This window comes from Galeopterus variegatus, unplaced genomic scaffold (assembly GCF_000696425.1).
Source record: "Galeopterus variegatus unplaced genomic scaffold, G_variegatus-3.0.2 Scaffold6735, whole genome shotgun sequence".
NCBI classification, from domain to species: domain Eukaryota; kingdom Metazoa; phylum Chordata; class Mammalia; order Dermoptera; family Cynocephalidae; genus Galeopterus; species Galeopterus variegatus.
In genome coordinates this window covers 70674-94254 of record NW_007732846.1, presented here as the reverse complement: position 1 = coordinate 94254, position 23581 = coordinate 70674, and positions in this window count along the sequence as shown.

The window sequence follows — 23581 nt, the reverse complement described above, 5'->3', positions numbered from 1 at the left end:
AATGTCATGCAGTAGAGGAAAATATAGCATTCTACATGGCTCAGCTGTCAAGAGCCCGACAGGGTCATAATAATGCAGATCCTGAATAATGACCCAACCAAAATTATCATAGGATTCTGCCAAGACACTAAGAGGACAGGAAGCATGCATAGGTGGGGTGCTATGTGGACGTGAGAGAGAGGAAGAGAGGAGAGAGAGGGGTCCTCGTGTTCCATGCTGGGACATCCGTAGATAATGCCTAACACTGAAAAATCAAGAAGTAGCAATATTCACATGTAATAAAGATATGGATAATAGAAACCCACAGGAGAAAAGATCAGCTGGAGGAGTTCAAAGCGCTGGCCTCTGGGGACTTGAAAATGGGGGGGAGAGGTGTCAGGGGGCTGCCATTTCCATAATGAGCTTGTTAGAGCCACTTCATTCCACAGATTCTAACACACATATTTTCCACGTGTGAACACCTCCAAAAAACTAATGTTTTCAACCGTCAGTGGCAGCACAGGATTACAGCAGGTAGCATTTTTTTTCTCTTCTACTGGCATATAAAATTGCAAACATCTTCCAATCACTACCATCTTAGTTTCAGTGAAATACAGTGTTGGACTCTTTAAACTATGTGCAAGGTAAACATTTGATAAAAATAAAAACTAAAAAAAAGAAGAAAGAAACAGAAGAGATGCAGTGACGAAGCCCATGTCCTCTGACAATGGCTTCGCGGATACATGCCAGGCCAGCCCGGACCAGAGTGGAGTAAAAGCAGATGAGACAGGACCAGGATGACATAATGCTTTCTTTTTTTGCCACTGGATTTCGTTTATGCTCTTCTCATTGTTCAGGGCACCTTACAATTAACAATCAAATCAGAACTCTGTTGAGAGTAATAGATTATTGCTATTAGTGATTAACTCCAGGTCAATTGGCATACAATGAGACTATCCCAAGCAAACCGGGACACACGGGACACATGGCCACCTTCCTCCCAGTGCCTGTCACACCCTGCCAGGGAGTCTGCTCACAGATCCGTCTCCCCACAGGAAGAGCTATTCGAAGGCAGGAATTGTGCCTCTAATCTCTGTTCTCCTCGTGTCTAGCATGGTGTCTAGTACACAGTTAGTGCTGCATAAATACTCATGGGGAGAACGCACAAATGAATGTGTTAGTGACCTCTGGCTAAGGAATTAGTGGTGGACCACGAGATCATACTTTAGTTATTACTTGCACCAGTTATTACTTTGACATTTGTTGCATAATATTCATGCTCAAGTGAACTCTCTCAAAGCATATATAAATAAGTATACCTGTAGTTCTTGTAGCAGTTCAGTTGTTCTCAGCCAATTGTACCTGGTTTGTTGCTGTTGTTGTTTTAAAGTCTCCAATTAAAAGAATTGCTCCAGACTCTGATACAGCCAGGTAACCAGAAGCAGCACACTACAGTAGAAACAGCATCACCTTTGGACACCGGCACAACTGGACTCCACATCAGCTCGTCACTTAGAAACTGTGTGTCTTTGAGCAATGCAGAAGCTCTCTGAGTCTCAGTCTTTCCTTCTGTAAAATGGTCAGCAATGGTGCAGGAGCAGGTCACAGGGCAGGGTTGGTGGGGGTCGGGGGAAGCCTCACCCTGCATGTCCTCTGTTCTAGGGCAAGAAGAAACCTCAGCCATACATCTGGGCCCCAGATACCTGCAATGCTCCAGCAATGCTGTTAGCTGCCCAATGTGTCCTCTGTGACACTCCAACATGACACTTCAACATGACACCCCAACATGACATGGTGAGAAAGAGCTGGAACAGAGACCAGCACTCTCCCCACAGACCTTGATAATTTGGGGGGCAGGAGCATGTCTTTGCCCTGATTTACCCATGGAATTGCCACAACTTCACTCTGCAAGTGCAGGTGCTATATCAGTCAGAGTTCTTCAGAGAAACAGAACCAGGAGGATGTGTCTATAAACAGAGAGATTTAGTTTAGGCAGTTGACCCATGTGATTATGGAGGCTGGCTAGTCCAAAATCTGCAGGGTGGGCCAGCAGATTGGAGACTCAGGAATAGGCCCTGTTGCAGTTCAAGGCCGTCTGCTGCAGAATTTCTGCTTACTCAGGGGAGGTCAGTCCTGTTTTCTGTGCAGGCCTTCAGCTGAGTGGCTTGGATGAGCCCAGCTACATCAGGGAGGGCAGTCTGCTTTACTCAAAGACCACAGATTCAAATGTAAATCTCACCCAAAACATCCTCACAGAAACATCCAGAGTAATGTTTGAGCAAATATCTGGGCACCATGGCCCAGCCAAGTAAACACATAAAATTAACCATGGCAGCCTGTACGTCAAACCCATGCTTTACAAAGAGGGCTGCCCCACCACTCCTGTGTGAGAAGTCACTTCTGCTTTCCACCCTCCCCTGCTTTGGCTACCTTCAGCCCTAGGGGCCTTACCTGTGCCCTCAAACTTGTTGTTATATTCATAAGCAAAGGCACCACCCTTTCTTTAGTCTTACATACTGACTTAAACATGACATGACATAGGAAAGGGTGAAGGGGACCCTTACCGTTTAGGCCCCCGAGGCCCCTCTGAATAGGGTTTGAAAGTCTCTTACATCAATTGGGATGAATTTGGCTGCAAGTAACAACCCAAAGCCTCAATTTGATTAGCTAAACTGTGAATACACTTGTATTTCCCAGCAGAGGTCCAGAGGTAGGTGGTTCTGGGGTTGGTTAACTCAAGGGCCCAACAATATCAGTAAGAACCCCAATTCTTCCCATCCCTCCCTGAACCATCTTCAGGGCATGACTTTGGTCCTCAAGATGCTGTTTTCTAGACACAGATGGAAATGGATCTGAGGACAAACAGGCAAATCACTGACTTGGATTATTTTCCATTCTTTGCAGGAGCAGAAATGGAGGCACAGAGAGGTTAAGCAGCATGTCCAAGGTCACACAGCAGAGCACAGACTTTTGAAGTCCTCTTTCCACTGGCTTGTGCTGCATCCCATCTCCTACCTGCACTTTCTCCACCACAGCTCCATCACCCTACCCAATGCCCGGGGGAGCAATGGAAGCAGGATGAACCTGTCAAAGGTTTGGAAACACCACCCTCTTGATGGTTTAATGCTATGTGTCCAAGAATGAGGTGAGCCTAAATATGGCCCCAGTAGAAATTGACTATGGACTGAGGATCAGACCATATTAAGGAATTACAATTCATTTTGTTAGATGTGATGATGACATTGAGGTTACAGGAAAATATCCACTCACACTCCTCTTTTTTGAGATGCAAATAGAAGTATTTATGAGTGAAATGACATGGAGTTTGCAACTTGTTTTAAAATACACCAGGAAAAATGGGGTGAGGTAGAGATAAAGCTAGTGTGGCTGAGTTTTGATGGTTGCTGAAGCTGGACGCTGGGCACACAGCAGGTCACTGTTCTCTACTTTCAAATGTTTGAAAATTCCATAATAAAAATTAAAAATACCCATGAAATAAATTTCTTAATAAACAACAAAATAGCCTCCCAGGGAAGCTGCCTAAGGTTGTGGAGTTTGTCAGTGGAAACAGAGGGTGCTAAAAATAGCTGAGAGATTTATTTGGTTTTTCCACATGACATCTTTGATAATTTGTCACTGATACTCGCATTGACTCAGTCTGTTCTCTGGATGTCCTGGGTGGATCTTGGTTGCAAGGAGGCGAGGAAATGTTTCCCCAGCCACATGTGAATGAGGGCTCTTTCAACTTCTGATCGTGGCATGGATGGAAGCACATTCCCTGACCCCTCTCTGTGGGCCTCAGTTTCTCCATAGAACATTAAGTGTTACAACAACTGCTGTAGAGTCCTCGCAAGGATCAGAGTAAATGCAGGGACTCAAAGCACTTTTTGAAAAGCCTTTCTTTTCTTACTCAAAAATAAAACATGCTTGGTGCAGAAAATCTAGAAACAAAGATAATTAAAACAAAGAAAATAAAAATCACTCACAATGCCAGTCCCCACCATGTAACTAATGCTATTATTTTAATGAATATCCTTACAGATTTATTGCTGTCAATGCTCAACATGCATATGCTTTTATAAAACTTGCAAAAACGGGCTCAAACTATTTAAATTTTATTTTTTAACTTAACACATTGTGAACATCTCTTCATGTTGTTATACATTCTTCCACAATATTATTATTCTATATTTTATTTTATTTTATTAGCATAGAAGATCATAGTTATTAACGCATTTTACAGAAGTTGAAGCTTAGGGTGTATTAGTCAGGGTTCTCCAGAGAGACAGAACCAATATGATACATATACAAATACATGAGAGGGGATTTATTAGGGGAATTGGTTCACATGATTATGAAAGCTGAGGTGTCCCACGATAGGCTGTCTGCAAACTGGATGCCAGGAGCATGGCTCAGTCCAGGTCAAAAAGCCTTAGAACCAGGGAAGCCAATGGTGTGATTCTCAGTCTGAGGCCAAAGGTTTGAAAGCTGGGGTGCCTTTGGTGTAAGTCCTGGAAACCAAAGGCTGAAGAGTCTCAAGTTCGGATGTCCACGGATGGGAGAGTGGAGTGTATCCCAGCTCCAGTGGAATAGAGTGACAGATTCCTATGTTCTGTATTTTAATCACTGCTGTGTCTTCCATTAGTGACTATAACCTAACTTATTCAGCCAGTCTCATTCTATTAGTTTCCTAGGGCAGCCATAACAAAGAACCACAAACTCAGTGGCTTACAACAAAAGAAATGTATTCTCTCACAGTTCTGGCAGCCAGAAGTTCAAAATCAAGGGTTGGTTCCTCCTTGGGGACTTCAAGGGAAGATCTGCTCCTCTCACGCCTCTCTCCTGGCTCCTTGGGTTGCTGGCAATCCTTGGCATCCCTTGGTTTGTGGCAGCATCACTGCAAACTCTGCCTCTGTCATTACACGACTGTCTTCCCTGGGTCTCCATGTCTCTTCTCCTCTTCTTATAAGAACACCAGTCATATTGGATTAGGGGTCTACACTACTCTGGGATTATATCTGCATTAATTATATCTGCATTAACTGTAATTCCAAATGAGTTCACATTCTGCAGTTTGAGGGGTTAAAACTTCAATATACCTTTTGGGGGGACACAAGCCAACCCAAAACTTACTCATACTTGTGGGCTTTTAGGTTTTTTTAGATTGCCTGTTTTTTTTTCTATTAATAAATCTTGCCACCAATTTTGAACATATCTATGATTGTTCTCTTAAAGTAAATTCCTAGAAGTGGAATTTCTAGAATAGACTCAGAATTAGGCCAGGAAAAGGGAAATCAGAGGTAATTTCCAATAAGGAGGATTAATATAGGGAACTGATTACGCCGGTGTTGAGAAGATGAAAAGCAACAGATGTTGAGGTAGCCCGGAGGTTAATAACTGCAGGAGGCAGCTACTGTCCCCAGGATCTGGGGGACAAAATGGAAAAGACAGAGCTGCCAGAACAGGAGTTTAGAGGAGGCTCCCTAAGGCTCATGCTCGGACCCCCAGGGGATGACACATCAAGGTCACTGCTTGGAGCTCTAGGGACACCCCCATCAGGGGCTCAGACATTTGAGAGAATGGCCTGCACTTATCCCTGAGGGAGCACCACGTGCCCGGTGCTCAGATGCTGGCTGGCGCTCGGACCTCCAGAGGGCACGAATGGCGCGGCTGCTGCTGAAGGGATGCAGACCTCGGCTGGTGGCAAAAGAGTCCCTTCTCCCCTCCTCCCACCATTGCTTCCCAGTGGCCAACTAGAAGCCTGCCAGGTCTCTGGAAAATGTCGTTGTCAGACTTCCAGCCCTCGCATCGCAGAACAGAAAGGGTGGGGGTGGCAGGAAGGGGGCATGACAGACAGCAGGTAAATAACTGTCCTACAGGCTTTAGACATGGGTTATTCCATTGGCTTCCAGAAAGGTTCTGTCTTCAAACACTACTAGCAGCAGGGCAAAGAAAGGCCCAGTTTCCAAATCTCAAGAACACTGACGATTATCATTTAAAACTTTGTTCTCAGTTTGAGAGGAAAAAATTATACCTTGTCTTCCTTTACATTTCTTTGATTTTTGGTGATGTGGACTATATTTCCTATGTTTTAGGCCATTATGTTTATTACTTGTTTTGTGAGTTGTTGAAATACAAAGCTAAAATAATTAAAATGTCAGATTATGTCCTTTGTTCATTTTTATTCCAATATTTGCCTTTTTCTCATCAATTCATAACACTACTTTGTGCATTAAGGTTATTAATCCTTGCTCTACAACACATGCTACAAATAATATTTTCTCACTGTGCTCTGACAGTGAGTTTTATTTACAGTGTTTTGATGTCAGCCTGTCCAATTTACATGTGGTTAGATCTATTAATCTTTTCTTTTATGCATTGGCATTTGTTTTCATACTTAGAAAGCTCTTCCTCAGGCCAAGATTACATAAATACTTATTTTTTTAATTCTTTTTGTTTTTTACATTTTAACACTCATTTTTTTTACATTGCAATATTTATATGGAATTTATTTGGGGATATAGTGTAAAGTTAGAAATTATGGAATAATCTATTTTTCCTCCATTATGAAGTATGCCAACTTTATTCTCTATTAAATTCAAATAGATGGAAAGATAGATAGAAATATATTTCCAGACTGTCTCTTTTATTCCATTAGTCTGCCTGATCATTACATTTTGTTACATTCTCACGAAAATGTAAACTCTGTGAACGTTGTCTCAGCACCTCCAGTGCCTAGAATGGAAACTAGCACAAAGTAGGTACTCAGGAAATACATGTCGAATGACTGAGTGGACTATTTCTGTACCAGAACCATGTTTTGTTTTTGTTTTTATACAACAAAACTCTCTCTTTGTAGTGTCTATTTTAATGAGTTTGACAAACACACACAGTTGGAGAACCACCACCATAATCAAGATATGGAACAGTTCCATCACCTCAAAAAGACTCTATCACACCTTTTTTTAGATTAATTTTTTTTAAATGTTAAACTGTGGTTAAAAATGCATGTAACATAAAATGTACCACCTTAAACATTTTTAAGTGTACAGTTCAGTAGTGTAAAGTGTATTCACATTGCTGTGCAGCAGATCTCCAGAAATTTTTCATCTTACAAATCTGGAATTCTATACCATTAAACCACTACTCCCCATTTCCTCCTACCCCCAACCCCCTGGAAACCCACTTTTTACTTTCTGTTTCTACAAATTTGTCTACTACAGATAGCTCATACAAATGGGATCATACAGTATTTATCTTTTTGTGACTGTCTTATTTCACATAGCATAATGTCTTCAAGCTTCCTCCATATTGCAGCATGTGGCAGGATTTCCTTCCTTTTTAAGGCTGAATAATATTCCATTGTATCTATTAAGCCCTTTTGTAGTCGACTTCTACCGCACACCGAGGTCCTGATCTCTCTTTTGTCTCTGCAGTTTGCCTTTTCCAGAATGCCACGTAAATGGAATCAAACAGTATACAGCCTTCTGAGTCTGACTTCTTTCACTCAGCCTAATGCATTTGGGGTCCATCCATATTGTCATCAATACCACTAGTTTATTCCTTTTTATTGATGAGTAATAGTTCATGGTATGGGTGGACCACAGTTTGTTTATCTATTTGCCAGCTGCAAATAAGTTTGAGCTGTTCCCCGTTGTAATTATTGCAGCTTCCTGATGCATTTTTAAAGTGAAATCATTTAGCAAGCTGCCAAACATATACCAGTTGTAGCCAGCACTAGAGGAGGCCTCAGTGTCCCTAGAATATGGTGATAAGATTTCCCTCTGGGAGTGAGAGCAGGAGGAACCAACTTCTAATAGATTTGGAAGCTTGAGTGATGTCAGAGAACTTCTGGAAGATAGCTAGGACCTGCCAATAAAACAGGGCAAAGTGGGCTCACAGGCAGTGGGGCAGGGTGGGGCAGGGCACTCTGGATACAGGGAGCTCTGGGTGTGGACCTCCCCTCTGAGGCTTCCTTGCTGGGTGATTAGGGTAACCTATCAACCTACTGGAATCCTTGGCTTCCCATCATAAAATGGGAACATGACAGCATGCAATGATCCCCTCAAAATTCATATGTTGAAACACTAATCCCTAAGGTGATGGCATTCGGAGGTGGGGCCTTTGGAAGGTGATTAAGTCATGAGGGTGGAGCTCTCATGAATGGGATTAGTGCCCTTATAAAAGGGACCCCAGAGAGCTGCCTCACCCCTTCCACCATGTGAGGACACAGTGAGAAGGCGCCATCTATGAACTGAGAAGCAGGCCCTCACCAGACACCAAATCTACCAGCACCTTGATCTCGGACTTCCCAGCCTCCAGAACTGTGAAAAACACGTTTATTTGTCTATAAGCCACGCAGCCTATGGTATTTTGTTATAGCAGCCCAAACAGACTAAGACTAGCACATTTCTCCTGTGAAGTAGTTAGTGCAGTTGCTACCCCAAAGTAAATGTAACAATTGCTACTTTTTAAAAATTAACTGCCATCTTGGGAAAGTGAGGCTGAGTTTTGAAAAAGAAAGGCATATAGAAATTAATTCAATCGTATCCTTTCTGAAGAAAGTGTGGGAACAATGCAGGTGACTGCAGTGGTTTTGAGACACGGCTGCAAATTCTTTGACATTCTTCCTTCAAGAGACAAGCCTGTGTCCTCCCACCTTGAATCTGGGTGGACTTGGTACTGCTTCAACCCACACAATAAGACAGAAGCGATGCCATGTGACTTCTGAGGCTGGCTTGCAGAAGGCCATGTACCTTCTGCCTTGTTTGCTGGAAGATCTCCTCTTGGGCCCCAGAGCCACCATGAATCAGTAGTCTAATGACCCTGAAGCCTGAAGCCACAGTGCTGGTGAAACCACATGGCAAGACCACATGGGGAGGCCCTAAGAGCACATAGAAAGACAGATCCAAATAGGCATCCTAGCCCAGGTACCATAAGTGTGAGTAAAGAAACTTCTGGATGGTTCCAGTCCCCAGCTATTCAAGTCACTTCCAACCTTTGGATCTTCCCAGCTGAGACCCCAGACACTGTGGAAAGAAACCATCCCCTCTGTGCCCCATCCAAGTTCCTGAGCCACAGTTTGTGCGTGCAACAATGGTAGGTATTTTGTGTCACTAAGTTTTGGGTTGTTTTGCTATATAGCAATTGATAACTAGGACAGAGTTCTAAAAGGAATGCAGAGAGGACAGAAAAAAAAAGAAAGAAAGAAAGAAAAGAAAAAGAAGCCAAAGGAGAAAGTTTTATTAGTGTTTCTCCAGCAGCTGGGGAGAGGTCCCCATTCACCCACCCACCCACTCACTAAAGGAGCTTCATGCATGAGGGTGGGAAAATTCACCAGGCTTTTCCACAGCTTCAGTGAAATATCCTCCCAAAATGCATAACTTGGTGTCCTCTGCTTTTGTGTCTCCTGAAAACCAGTGGACGGCTGATTTAGCCATGATGGCAAGGAGCATTCTGGGCCTTGAGGAAATTAGATCAATTCTGTAAACCGATAATCTCACTTTCCAGTTTGTACATCAGTCTCTTGTGACTTTGTTATATGTGAGTTAGGCCCCAAGCTTTTAAACTGCCTTAGCAGTAAAGTGGAAAGATCATGGGCTGAGTCTCAGCTCAGGGTCTAAGTCCCAGGTCTGCTGCTTAAGACCTGTGTGACCTTGGGCAAGGCACTTGGTCATTGTGAGTCTCAGATTCCTTATCTGTAAAACTGAGTTAGGAACGTCTTCCTCATGCAGTTGCTGTGGAGGTGAAATACAAGACCATCTGTAAAGGGTCTAACACAGTGTGTGACTCATGATAAACCTACTGCTGATATTCTTAATTTCTCTTCCCATCTCCAGCAAGGCTGGAGAATAAATTCCAGACCACAGTGACCACCTCTTCCCCACCACACTCCCTCCTGCTGCAGGCATTAACCCTCAGACAGCCTGGCCGTGGGAGCCCGGTCTGTTCCCCCCTGATCCCTCCACCTGATGCCTGCACAAATGGAAGCTGCTGCCCTGGCTGTCGGCAGCAGGCTGGCTCCCTCTGTGGACCCACAGACGTCTCCTGACTCTGCTCCTGCCCCCACAGCTCCAACAGGAGGGATTCAACTGGGAGCCAACCAAGAACACATCACTGCGATGACGGAATGCAGTCCCTGAAGGCAAATAGTCTTGTCCCATCAATTTGCAGGAGGGGAGAGAAGACAGGATCTTGGGAAATTACAGCCCCATCAGGCCGACATCATCTCCTGCAGCTCATGAAAGTGATCAACTGCCCTTCGGTTCTCATTTTAAAGATTAAACAAGAGGAAGGATGACTCCATCAGATTTCAGCCCAAGCCACTGGCGGCCCTGAATGTCAGAAAACGTGATGGATTGAGTGCCTGGAACACAGAAAGAAAACATGAATCTCTCTATATCACTGGAAGAAGCCAGAGTCAGATCCATGGAGGCACGTGGCCCCTTTATCGCCCAGCCTCAGACAGAACCCTGAGCTCCCCTGGGGCGTCCAGGCCCAGAATCTGGAACATCACTTTCGGGAGAGCAGGAGCCAAATCTGTTTTGCTCGGCACATATTAGACACTCAGTAAATATGAGCTGAATGAATCAATGAATGGATCCTTGTTCTGTCTTTCTAGCTATGAGACTTTGGGCCAGTCACTTTGGACTAGTCAAATGCCTCTCTGAGTCTGTTTCCTCATCTGTAAAATGGGACTGGGGATATACACCACCCTAGGCTTGTGGTGAAGATGAAATGACATTGCGTGAGGAAAGCACAGTCGTTGGCAAATATTACAAGGTGTCCAGGTAAGGGAGAGGCCAAGTGGGAGAGCCAGGCCATTAGCCAAAGTCCAGAGGGTTAGGACCAGAGACAGAAGTCCCGGCAGGGCAGGCACTGGCCCCATGGTGCAGAGTCCAGAGGTGTTTGGGGCAAAGATGGTTCTGCTGTGACACTGTTTTCACTCTCCGCCTGCCCCTCTTGTCTGTGCCCCATCTGCCTCAGAGACACCACATAGAAGGTTTTGACATGTGCTTAGTGAGTCCCTTGTTCTCAGTGGCATATGAACGGTTCTCACAATGGATCCAAGAAGGGAATCGCTTTGTCAGGAGTGGCTCTGAAGGTGTCGTGGAGGAAGGGGCATGTGTACCAGCCCGTGACAGGTGGAGAGGGTATGGCTGGTGGGGCAGGAACCCAGGCATGTTTGTGGCCATGGTGTACCTTTTCTGGAAGCTCCAAAAGATCAGGCTGAGGACTTCTCACTTAATCATCAGGGCAGCGGGGAGCTATGGAAGGTTCCAGAGCAATGGAGTGATTATGCAAAAAGATCCTTAGCTTTGTTAAACACCTGATGCTCAACACCTCCGTGAGTAGGAATCCACAGCTCAACATCAGTTCCTGCAGCAGAAAAGGGACAGACAATAGCAGGGACGTGACTGCGACTGGAAACACACTGGTGCCCGAGTCACGAGCTCTGGCTTCAAGCCCCAACCTTCCTATCTAAGGGCACCAGACCCCCAGGTGAGTCTCTTCACTGCTGCAAGCTCAGCTTCCCTGTCTGTTTCCTGGGATGGCTGTGAAAAGATCCAACGTTGGCAATGCCAGGAGGGCCCGGCACAGGGCCGGCTCAGCAGCAGGAGCAAGCAAGTCTGCGTTTGGGTTAAAATAGAGAAGTGGGGAACCTGGTGAGATCTATTATTTTGAAAAGAGGACTAAAGGGGCTGGCAGACCTTGAAGTTCAGGCTGCCAGAGGCAGGTGTCACCAGTGTGCCTTTGGGAAGCGTTCTGGGAGTGATGTATCCTAACAATAACGGACCACGCGAAGGAGGTTACGTTATTCTTTGCCCCCAGATTCTTCTCCTGCCCCTCCAAGTTCCCCAAAGTCCCAAGGGGCTATTGGCTGAAAGAGGATGGAGAAGGGTTTCTTCTTTCGACTGGGGACAGGCTGATGGTGAACTTGGACTTCGGCTGGGCAAGAGCTATCTGATTACAGAACCCAGTGAGCGAGGGGTTACTGGAGATGCATCTCTCACGGCCACCATGGCGCCAGGATCATGAAATCACTCTGCTTGCTCAGAAACAACAAGTAGACAGAGAGAAGGGTGAGAGGACAATGCCCCAGCCTGGTGATCTGGGGTCTGGGTTGTGACATAGCGTGCAGGAATGAAACCCTGGGTGCAGAAGGCATGTCCTGCAGGCTGGCTGCCACTGGCCCTTACAGCTGTCCAATATCCCCAGAGCCCACAGCACTGACCACTTTTCTGCTGAAAGAGGCTGGGTCCTCGCAGAACAGGGAGGGGGTACAAGCCCAGTGTCTACCTGTCAAACCTCCTCTCCGCAGGAGGAATTGAGCCAACAGGTCTTTTGGGAGCCAGGCAAGATTTGCTTTAAAAAACACAATGAGAGAAAAAAACCACAAAAACTAACTCATCGTTCATGGCTTCTCACTTGGATCCCCTGCAACAGCTCCTTAGCTGCTGTTTCCTCCACCTCCAGACTCACTCCCTGTCCAGTCTAAGCCTGAGCTTGCTGCCAGATTGGCCTTTCCAGACTGTTGCTCTGGTCAAGATGTTCCTTAGTTCAAAAAGACTGCTGTCCCCAGTGCCTTAAGAAGTACAACCACGCTCCTCAAACTTGCATTCAAGGCCTCCCTCTCTCAAGACAAATCGCAAATGCTTCCTCCTCCAGGAAGCCTCTCCTGATTTTTCTGAACCACTTGTGACTGTTCCGCTTCCTAGCCCTACCAGTCTTTACTTGTACCAGAATCCAAGGCCTGGGGTGCAAGGGCCGCCTGGAGCAGGACACAGAGCCAAGGAAGAGAAAAGGGGGTCCCTCCCTGCAAAGAGCTGATGGCTCCCCATGACCCCACATGCACACTGCCATCCAGGAAACAAAGAGTCCAGTCACATGAGTAGTTACCCCACCAAATTCGAGAGTCCAGGGAGGCCAAACGCTGGGCAGCCCGTGTCTAGCAGGGGGAGAGGGGAACAGCAAAGGGGCTAGGGACATCTCAGGCTGACAAATATAAATCAAATTATAGAATGTTAGAATTAAAAGAAATCTCAGGGGGGAACACTGGGAGAAGAAAATGGTAGAGTTTATTCCCTACAGAAACTTGGCGGTATCAAACCTTCATAAAACACACAGAAACAAACAAAAAGAGTGAGAGCCTGATAAGAAATATAATCAAGAAAAAATATATGTGTTAAGTGCTGAGCCAAGACAATTTGTGAAGGTTCAATTTACGAACCTCTGCATGAGGCTCAAGTGATCCCCTTCCTCCAGGAAGGCTTCTCTGACCCTGACCCCCACCCAGCAGGATTGGATGCCACCACTAAGCAGCCCTGGTCCCATGTATTCTGTAGCCTCACCTCCACTTAAGCTCAGCGGACTGTAACTGTCTACCTCTTTGGACCTCTTCTCCACAAGAGTGTAAGCTCCTTGAAGGCAGGAATGGGTTCTCATTTATTGCTGTGCTCCCAATTACCCAGCATATAGTAGATGCTCAATAAACATTTGTCACATTAATGACTGCACACCTAAAAAAGTGATGTTTCTTCCTGAAGAGCGGGGTAAAGAAAAACAAAGCCTGGTCTCTTCCCTGAATTGAATCTCTGTCCATCCCTCCTTCCATCCATCCACATCTTTCCCTTCCTCCCTCCCTCTCTCCATCCACTCATCCATCCTCCATCATCTATCTGTCTATGCATCCAACAACTTTTCTTGAGCAGACCCCTGAGTTAAACAAAGTTAAATGGAGCCTGTTCTCTGAAGTGAAAAGCTCTCTGTGTGCAGGGACCTTCCCAGAAAACCATCATCAATGTTTTGGAGAAGACAGCAGAGTACCTGAGAGTTGTGATTTAATCAATTTTTTCTGGTCCCTGAAATCCATCTTTGTTAAGTGACCAACAAAAGACTGTGGCCAGGGAAGCCCACAGATGGGCCAGAGGGAGAAGCTCAGTGGGACATTTGCTGGGGAATAAACCCACCTGCCGGGCAGGGCTGCTGGACCACCAGGAACTTTCTGTTATTGCCAGTCACTGCTCTGGGGGCGCCTGACAATGAATGCAGTGTCTCCCGCTCCTGAAGCTATGCTGCCAGCGGTGACAACAGGGCTCAGATAATGCCATGACAAATGTCCCCCACAGGAAGCCTTGGTACAGGCTTGACTGTAGCCTGCCTGCCACGTGGGCCATCCCCGCTACAGACTCCCTTTCCCCCTGGAGAACTTGACCGAGATTAGCAACAATATCCTAGCTGTACATTCTTTGTAGCAGCAAGTGCCTTCAGCCTTTTCTCCTTTGAGACCTTTGAAGACCCCAAAAAGGAGGAATTACTAATTCCCTGCCTTTTCCAGATAAAGAAACAGAGTTTCAGGAGGATGAACTGACTTGACACAGCGATAAAGTTTGCAACTGTCAGTAGGAAGGCAAATCTCAGTTCCTGACTGAGCCACCAGCCCTAACCAGGCCTTTTGGGGATGTGACTCAAAATCAGGACATAATTAAAATCCAAACTGGCATCTTCCAGTTTACACCCCAAGTGAATACAGCCCAGTGCTGGCTGAGAAGTTAGGAGCAGTGTCAGGACTTAGAGTTGAGCCCCTGGAACGGTGTTTCCAAGCCCAAGCCGAGGACGGGGGGTACATGCTCTCTGGGCTGGGAACTGCCGCGCCCCACGCACACGCACTGAGGCTAACTGAGCCCTACTTAGTCAGAGCGCTGGATGATCCATCTCAAAGCAGAAAGGCATTCACGAGGGCTGCCAGCTGTCATTTTTGTAATGAAATTTACTTTCAAAGCCCAAGGCTGTGCTAATGACAAAGTAAAGCAAACTCGGGAGGGAGAGGAGGAGTAGGCTCAGGCAAGTGGGCAGGGAAATGCCAGGAAGCCTCACACGGGGGCTGAGCACCAGTCGTCGTGACTGAGATGCCTACACGCGTGCACACTTACAATGCACATGCATGCGCGCACACACACACTCCTGGCAGACAGCCTGGTGGCAAGGAAAGGGCCTTGAGCATTCAGTTCAAGAGACTGAGATCTAATTTCAGCATTGTCTCTGACAAACTGAGTGCCCTAACCTTGCCATGCCTGGTTTCCTCATCTACAAAATGGGTGCAATAACAGAACTCACCTCTCAGATGTTAGGACAGTGTCTGGCCACCATGCCTGCCATATGAGTGTAAATTAAAATAAAATAAAGTAATTAATCCCAGCTTTGCCACTGACCCACTGAGTGGCTCCAGTGGGTGACTACTGGACTGTCTTCCTGGACCCCTTTTTTCTGGAAATTTCTTCCTTGCTCCTTTCAACGTGGATGCAACAGACTGTAACTATGGAGGCTGTCCACCTTGACAGCTAAGAATGTGAGCTCTGAAGACAGACTGCCCAGCTTCAAATTCCAGCCACACCCATTTTGTAGCTTGGTGTGCTTGGATTAGTAATTTAACCTCTCCAAGACTCAGTTTCCTCATCTGTAAAATGGGGATGGGAATCATACTTGTTTCAAGAGCTGCTGGGAGGATGGAACTGATGAAATGCCTGTGCCTGGCCCATAATAACTCCATCAATGTGACTGTCAAAATTATATTTTCATTCCTAGTGACTCTGCCTCAGGTCATGGTTGATTGAGCCTGGAGTGGCACTTGACTAAAGCTGAGCCAGTCAGCTTCTTCCCAGCAATTTGTAATTGATACTGAAGCTGGGACTTTTGCCTCTCCTTGATGGCTGGCTTTGTGAAAGGTGAGCACGGTGCTGTGGCTGCCAGCTCCCACCATGCCTGAGGAACCGAGGGAGCTGTTCTGCTGGCGAAGCACAGAGGAAGGACTTCAGCTCCTGGCTGTAGGACATCACGTGGTCAAGCTGCCCTGGTGCTGGGAAACAGCCCCCTTTTTACCTTAGCTAACTTAGGTGAGCTTTGGTGCCTGGCACCAACTTGGCCTCAGTTTCCTCAGCTGTAAAATAAGTGGGTTGGGGCTGAGATGGCTGAGGAGTCTTCCAGCTCTGATATCCTAGGGTTCACATTGGAAAGCTGCACAACAAATTGAGGGAATCGTAGTACCACCAACGAACGGGAGCTGCACGTAGAGCCAGATCTATTTCAGGGCTGTAGATATCTCTGAAGCTAACATTCCTTTCTTTGGGAATTCCTTTCTCCAGGCCTTTTCTTTGCTGTTGTCAGGGTAGTGCTCCATCAGACATCCATGCCACATTCAGAGCCCCTGCTCTGGAGCAGTTGCTGTGTGGTCACCTTATCCTGCTTCTAGACTTTGTGTCTGGACTCTGTTGTTCTACCTTTACTCTGTCTTGCATGTTTTGATGTAATATCCCCTCCTAGATGTGAGTCCTTCAAGGGCGGCGTCTGTGTCACTTTCCTCTTGTTGGTACTAGTGCATGCAGGTAGTCACACTTGTTTGCAAGGTGAATGAATGAATGACATGAATGAAACAGGTCTCCAGAGGAGGAAAGCAGGAAGGTGGAAGCTCTAGAAATGAACGTGTCAGGGAAGGTATTTAACCCAGGGAAGAGAGTTAGGGGGCACTTGAGAACTGTAAGTACTCTAACAGAGGTTGTACGGGAAAGAAATTAGAATCAATCTGAAAGCTAGTTACTGTTTATTAAGCACCTACTATGGACCAAACCCTGCACTAGAGGTTTTCCATCTTCTCACTTACTACTTGCAGCAAACACCAGAGGGAGTCCTTCTCATCCCCATTTTAGAGATGACAAAGCAGAGGTTCAGGGGCCTGAGACCCCTTGCCCCAAGTCAGAGTGCTGGTAAGGAAGGGAGCCAGGATGTAAAGACAAGTCCATCTCCATAGGAGTGCTCTACTGTAGTGCTCCACCTGCATACAGTTAAAAAATAATAATAAAGGAAAAGAAAAGGCCAGCAGTTCCCCAGCACAGAACTGAATCTGATGGAGAGAAGTCACAGAGAGGAAGCGTCTGCCTCAATCCAACAAAGAATGTCTAAAAGCCAGGGCTGGCCCCAAGTGGAAAAAGTGTGAGGCTCCTGCACCAGGAGGCATGGAAGAGCCAGTAGGACCTGCTCCCTGGGATGACCCGAGGGTCAGGGTCAGTTGGTTCCTGTCTCTCAAGCTAAAAGGGCCATTTTCAGACCCCACACAGCGCACCCCCCACCCCAGCGCTGACGAACTCCTAACCAGCATGTGATGGCCCCGCTGCGGGCTCCTAGGCGGAGGCCTCACCTACATCCCGGCTCCGTGACACTCCAGGGCTCTGTGACATTCCAGGAGGGGTGGTGTGACAGCCTCACCCCTGCAAGCACCCGGCTGGGTGGCTCTGGGGTCGGGAGGCTCCCCGGGGAGTTCCCACGCAGCCTGGTGGCGCGGCTGAGTCAGAAGCTGCCTGGCTGTCACTGTCCCCGCTGCAGCAGACTTGCCCCTGGCAGCAAACAGCAGTGTCACAGCTCCAGGGGCATGATCGCAGCCCTGCCCACCACCTCCGGGTGTCACAGTGCCACCCTCATGCACTCCGTCTGGGAGTTCCCACGCAGCCTGGTGGCGCGGCTGAGTCAGAAGCTGCCTGGCTGTCACTGTCCCCACTGCAGCAGACTTGCCCCTGGCAGCAAACAGCAGTGTCACAGCTCCAGGGGCGTGATCGCAGCCCTGCCCACCACCTCCGGGTGTCACGGTGCCACCCTCATGCACTCCGTCTTCCCAGAGGCACCATCTTCCTAGGTCCACATGCTGGAGGTTTCCAAGAAAGGAACCATGACCTTCTGAGCCCCTTCTGGGCGCCTGCTGTGTAGCGGGGCAGTGGTCAAGAAGTCACTCTGGGGTCTGACAGCCCATTACCAGTCTGGCTTCTCTACACCACAGGCAGGTTCTATATCCGCCCCATGCCTCAGTTTCCCCACCAGCAAGACTGAGTCATCACAGTCATGACCGTGGATGGATGGAGGGAGGGAGGGAGAATTTGACAAGGGATAGACATAAAGGGCATGGGAGAGCGCCTGGCATACAGCGAGCAGCAGCTACATCTCCTCAGTAATCCTCCCGAGAACTCGGTAGGAGGTCTACAGTAATCTTGTTTTAGCAAATAAGGAAACTGAGGCTCAGAGAGGCAAAACCGGTCCGTGCAGGTCTGATGCCCAGTCGAGGTTCCTTCTCCGCTGCTAGGCTGTTGGGGGCCCAGCCTGTGCTCAGCCCCCAAGCCTGGTCATACCTCAACCACACACAGCGCCGCAGCCACACCCCAGGTGCGGGGTCACACCCTCCACAACTGGGAGGGGAGGTGGTCCCTAGGGTTATTACCACCCTCAGCACAGGGTTTACCATCTAGCTGGAGGCAGGACTCCAACGGAAAAGTCAATGTGCAAGTTCTGGGCCCAGTGGCAGTCACAGAGAGAAGTCATTGGATACCAGGAGGGAGGGTCCCTTGGGCTAGGGTGACCAAGGTAGGTAGAGACCTTTCTCAGAGGGGGAAGGGCAGGGGAAAGCTGTGTGCAGAGATGCTTGGGAGGCTCAGCCAGAGAGGAGCTGGATTGTCCAGGGCGAAGGGCTGAGGGTTACCCTTGACTTGAAGTGCCTATGGCACTTCCTGGGCACACAGCTCACAATCCCGAGGAAAGCTCAGAGCTGCAGCACCCAGGAGCAGGCTCTGAAGGAGTTTAAGATGCCTGCTCAACATCTGTTCTGGAGACACCAGGCAGGTGAAGGCATGACCAAGCCTGGAGTGCTGGGATCCAGCGGGTAGAGAGGTACATGTGGGTGTCATTGGCATATGGATGGTGCTTAAGGCGTGAGCCTGGGTGGGGTGCCCTCAGGAGAGAGGGAGTTAGACAGGGGAGGGAGCCCAGGCTTGCAGGTAAATGAGATTCGTGGGACTAAGATGGCGAAGCTGTGCCAAGGAGTAAGAGCAGCGTCAGGAGACTGGGGCGGGGGCACATGGACAGGGAAGTAGCAAGGGCCAAGAGAAGACCCTATGTCAGCTGTGGTTATTTGATGGATCTCAGCAAAACGCTGGGTGCAACGCTTAGTTAGGGGGGAATGGAGATGCTGGAGTGAAGGACCAAAGATGGTGAATCTAGACTTCACAAAAAAGCTCAGCTGAGCTTTCAGAACTTTCTGCCCTAACTGTAGCAGAGACATGGGGAGGCCCCTAGAGGGGGATGTGGGGTCAGGCAGGACATTTTAAAGTGTGGAGATACTGCACTAGAATGTATTTGTGAGCTGCTGGGAAGGAACAAGTGGAGAAGCAGAGAGCGAAGATTTAGGAGAGATCATTGCAAAGGCCTTGACAGGCAAGAGGGGAGGGGACCCAGCATGCACCGGGACCTTTCTTTGCTGTGACAGGAGGAAAGGCAAAGAGTTCAGACACAGGGTACGCCGGTTGCTTTGAGGGCAGGACAACAAGGTAATTTCTGTCCACTTGATTCTTGGCTTGGGGCAAGGTAACCAGCAGAGAGAGAGAAGCAAGGAAAACATGTGGAAGTTTAGGGACAGACGGGGAAGTGTGAAATTGTCACGTTGGAGCACAAAAAGGAGGGCGGGAGGATATGGGGGGAGACTGAGGCACCTGCGGCTCGGGCGTGTGCTCGGGCTGTGGATCCCAGGCCTCAGTGTGGTCAGGCTGCCCCTCTTATAAATAACACTGTGCTGGACATCTTTGCACATCAAGCCTTTCCTATACTGAGCACTGTTTTTTTGGAATTGAGCCCTCAAAGTGGGTGTGGATTCAGGGATTTGAACTTTAGAAAGATTTGTGACCACTGTTGAAAAGATATTGTCAAGTTGCTTCTCAAAAGCAGTTGCTCTGACTTACGCCACCCCAGCAACCTAAGAGAGACAGCTCTTGTCTCAGGCACCATCACCAGAACTCTGCTGTGTTCTTATTTTTGAAAATTCTTCTTAATTTGATAGCAAAGGGTAGTATCTCATTGCTGTGCTTACAGTTTTTCCATTTCTTTGATTAGTGTTGGAGTGATCCATTTTTTCATAAGCATATTAGCTATTTGTCTTTCCTCCTGTTCTTTTGTGGCATATTGAAATAGTCTTGGAGGTAAATCTCAGTGAAATCATGGGCACAAAGCCCATCAGGAGTGAAACGGAGAGCAAACCTACAGAAAGAGGGATTTGGGGCCTCTATTTTCCTGCAAATAGCAATGGCATGAAGAAACAAAAAGTTGGTAAACTGAGTCAGGGTCCTAAGCAGCCTATATTAAAGTTAATTTAAAATGGGAGGCTTCATTTAAGCAGTCACCTCCCTCTCTCTCTCTTATGCACAGACATACACATGCATACATCAGTGGCAGTAAGGCATTATTTACAGAGTAATCTCTCAGCTGAGCTTTTTGTGATGACTTTAATTAATTATTGATCATTTGATAAATAATTCATGATTTTCCTGCTGGTGAAGGCATCATCAAAAACTCATTGAGTAGGGCCGGCCCGGTGGCACACTTGGTAGAGTGCGGTGCTTGGGAGTGCGGCGGCGCTCCCGCCGAGGGTCCGGATCCCATATAGAGACCGGTCCGCTCACTGGTTGAGCGCGGTGCGGGTGTGACACCGAGGGTTGCAATCCCGTTACCGGTCACGAAAAAAGACAAAAAGGAAAAAAAAAAAAAACTCATTGAGTAGAAGTCAAGGCAACCCACAGTCTTCCTGCAGCTAGAATAATTCCTGACTGGATTTCCATATATGTGTGAATGAGGGTGTGAGTGCGTGCACGTGCGTGTGTGCATGTGTCTGTGTGTGCACGCGTGGGCATGCCCCTGGGTGCTTGCCAAGTGTGGAAGCCTGTGTGTGAACAAGTGTGTAAATGATTGTGTATATGAGCATTGAGCATGTTTGTGTGAGGCGTGTGTGTGTTGAACACTCTTCTGGTTAAGAGTGAGCTAAAAAGGAATTTCTCTGGGGACTTGATTTTCTGTGCTTTGTTAGAATTTCTTTGGCCTCTGTTGCTGGGAGCAGTAGTTCTTTATCATCTGTACAAATATAAATCCTTCTTAATAAAAATGTCCAGCTTTTGGGTACAGGAAATTGAAATAACACACACATGTGCATTAGGGAGCTGTGGGGAGCAGGGCAGGGGGACGGTGGAAAAGAACAGGATCATCGCTTCCACCAGGAAACTTTCCCCACTTCCCTAAGCCGGGCTTCTTAATGCCTGGCACATAATCATTCCTGGGCCAAGTCATTGAAGAATACAAAAAATAAAGACAAGGAGAAGCTCCTTTGAAAAGGAAGACAAACCAGGCCATCAGCAGGGTTTCTAGTCTGACCCCTTTTGTTACTTACTTAATGTTTCTGGACTGCTGCCTATAAAGTCTTAATAAATCCCTGCCCTGTGGCCACTGGAGACTAATGTGACAGTTCTGAAGAGAGTGCTGTGTGCCCCAGGGCATAATGGGAGGTAGTAAGGCTATGAAACAAGGGACAGACTTGCTTCCTGTCTAATAGCTTTATTGAGATGTAATTCACATATCACATAATTCACCCATTTAAAGTGTACAGTTCAAAGGCTTTTGGTATATTACATTATGATTTTCTATCTTATGGTTATATATAACATAGAATTGGCCATTATAACCATTTCAGTGCACGATTCAGTGGTATTAATTACATTCACAATGTTGTACAGCCATCACTGCTAATTTCAAACTTTTTCATCACTCCAAACAAACTCTGTAACTAGTAAACAATCACTGTGCATTTCCCCTTCACCCAGGCCCGGGTAACCTCCACCTATTTTCTGTCTCTATGAATTTTCCTATTGTAGGTATCTTATGTAAGGGTATTTGTCCTTTTGCGTCTGGCTTACTTCACTTAGCATGTGTTTTCAGGGTCCATTCATGTTGTATCATGTGTCAGAATTTACTTCCTTTTCATGGCTGAGTAATATTCCACTGTATATATATACCACATTTTGTTTATCCATTCATCTGTTGATGCACACCCGGATTGTTTCTAACTTTTGGCTATTGTGAAGAACGCTGCAGTGAACACTGGTGTACAAGTATCTGTTTAAGTCCCTGCTTTCAATTGCTGTGGATTTACCCATATTTTCAAAAGACACAGAATTCTATGCTAACAGTTTGTTTTTCTTTCTGTGCTCTTAAGATTTTATTCTATTTTCTTTCTAATGATCTTATTTTATTTGTCTCCATTGTTTTTTATGATATCAGCCTTCACTTTTATCATTTCCCTATAAGTGATGTGTCATTTTTGTCTGGCTGCTTTTAAAATTTTGTCTTTATCTTTGGTTCTCAGAAGTTTGATTATGATATTTGAGGTACGGTTTTCTAGTGTTTGCTGAGCTTTGTGGATCTAATTGACTGATGTTTTTCATCAAATTTGAGGATTTTTGTACCATTATTTCTTCAAATATTTTTTCTGCCCTATTTTTTCTCTTCATTCCTTCTGGGGCTCTAAACGCATGTTTATTTTACTACTTGATTTTGGCTCAGAGGTCACTGAGATACTGTTGATTTTTTAAATCCTTTTTTTCCTCTCTTCTTTGGATAGGATAATTCCATGGATCTATCTTCAAATTTACTGATTCTTCAATCTGATGTTAAGCCCATCCAGTGAAATTTTCGTTTCATTTTTTATATATTTTGATTCTAAAATGTTCATATGGTTCTTTTATTTCCATTTCTCCACTGAGATTCCTCATCTGTTTACTCAACAAGACCATCTTTTCCTTTAAATCCTTGAAAATATTTTTAATAGCTTCTTTAATGTTCCTGCCTGCTAATTCCAGCTTCTGGGTCCTCTCTGTGTCTGTTCTATTGACTTCTTTTTTTCTCAACTATGAGACACACAAGGGTTCAAACCCCAGCTCTTCTACTCTTTACTTGTGTGATCTTAGGCACATCAACATCTCCTGGACCATTTTCCCTTCTATATAACAGGGACAATAGCAGCCTTCTTGCAGGATTGTCATAGAGATCAAACAAGACAATGTACAAGAAGAGCCTGGCACAGAGCAGGTGGTTAATGAAAGGTGGTTATTATTGGCTTTTGACATTAGGCTCATAAGGCATGTCTCCCACAAGAAACTTTCTGATAACTCCATCCAGAATTCATTGCCCTTTCACTGTGCTCCTCAGCATCTTGGACTTACCTCTCAACCCTACATTATTGTATATCTGCTTGCCCTCAGACTCCTGCTAGATTATGAATCCTCCAAAGCAGAGTCAGGTTATACCCAACTCTGTGTCCTTGGCTCATAGTAGGTCCCCAATGCACATTCATTAACTGAAGCAGCCCTTCTCTAAGAGCCAGGATCCAGTTACACAGGCAGGACAATTTACCATGGTCTGTAACATGTGGGAGAGAGTTGCAATGGTTCAGGAACTCCCCACAGGCCAGCAAACCTGGAGTCCCCTATGCCTCCAGCCCTGTAAAACTGTAATCAAAGCTAATGATGCAGTAAGCATTGCTTGTATGAGGCCTCATGCTAATGCAGTTGTGCTTTGCCCCTAATAAACTACTGACATTTCATTTTCATACCATCACTGTCTCATTCTGACTCACTGCTCCTGCCACAAGGCCATAAATACCTTGTACGTGCATTAGGCTTCCCTCCTTACCCGGTGCTTACATATCCAAAATTGTTCTCAATCCTCCCGTCCCCTTTAAGTCAGGTATGGG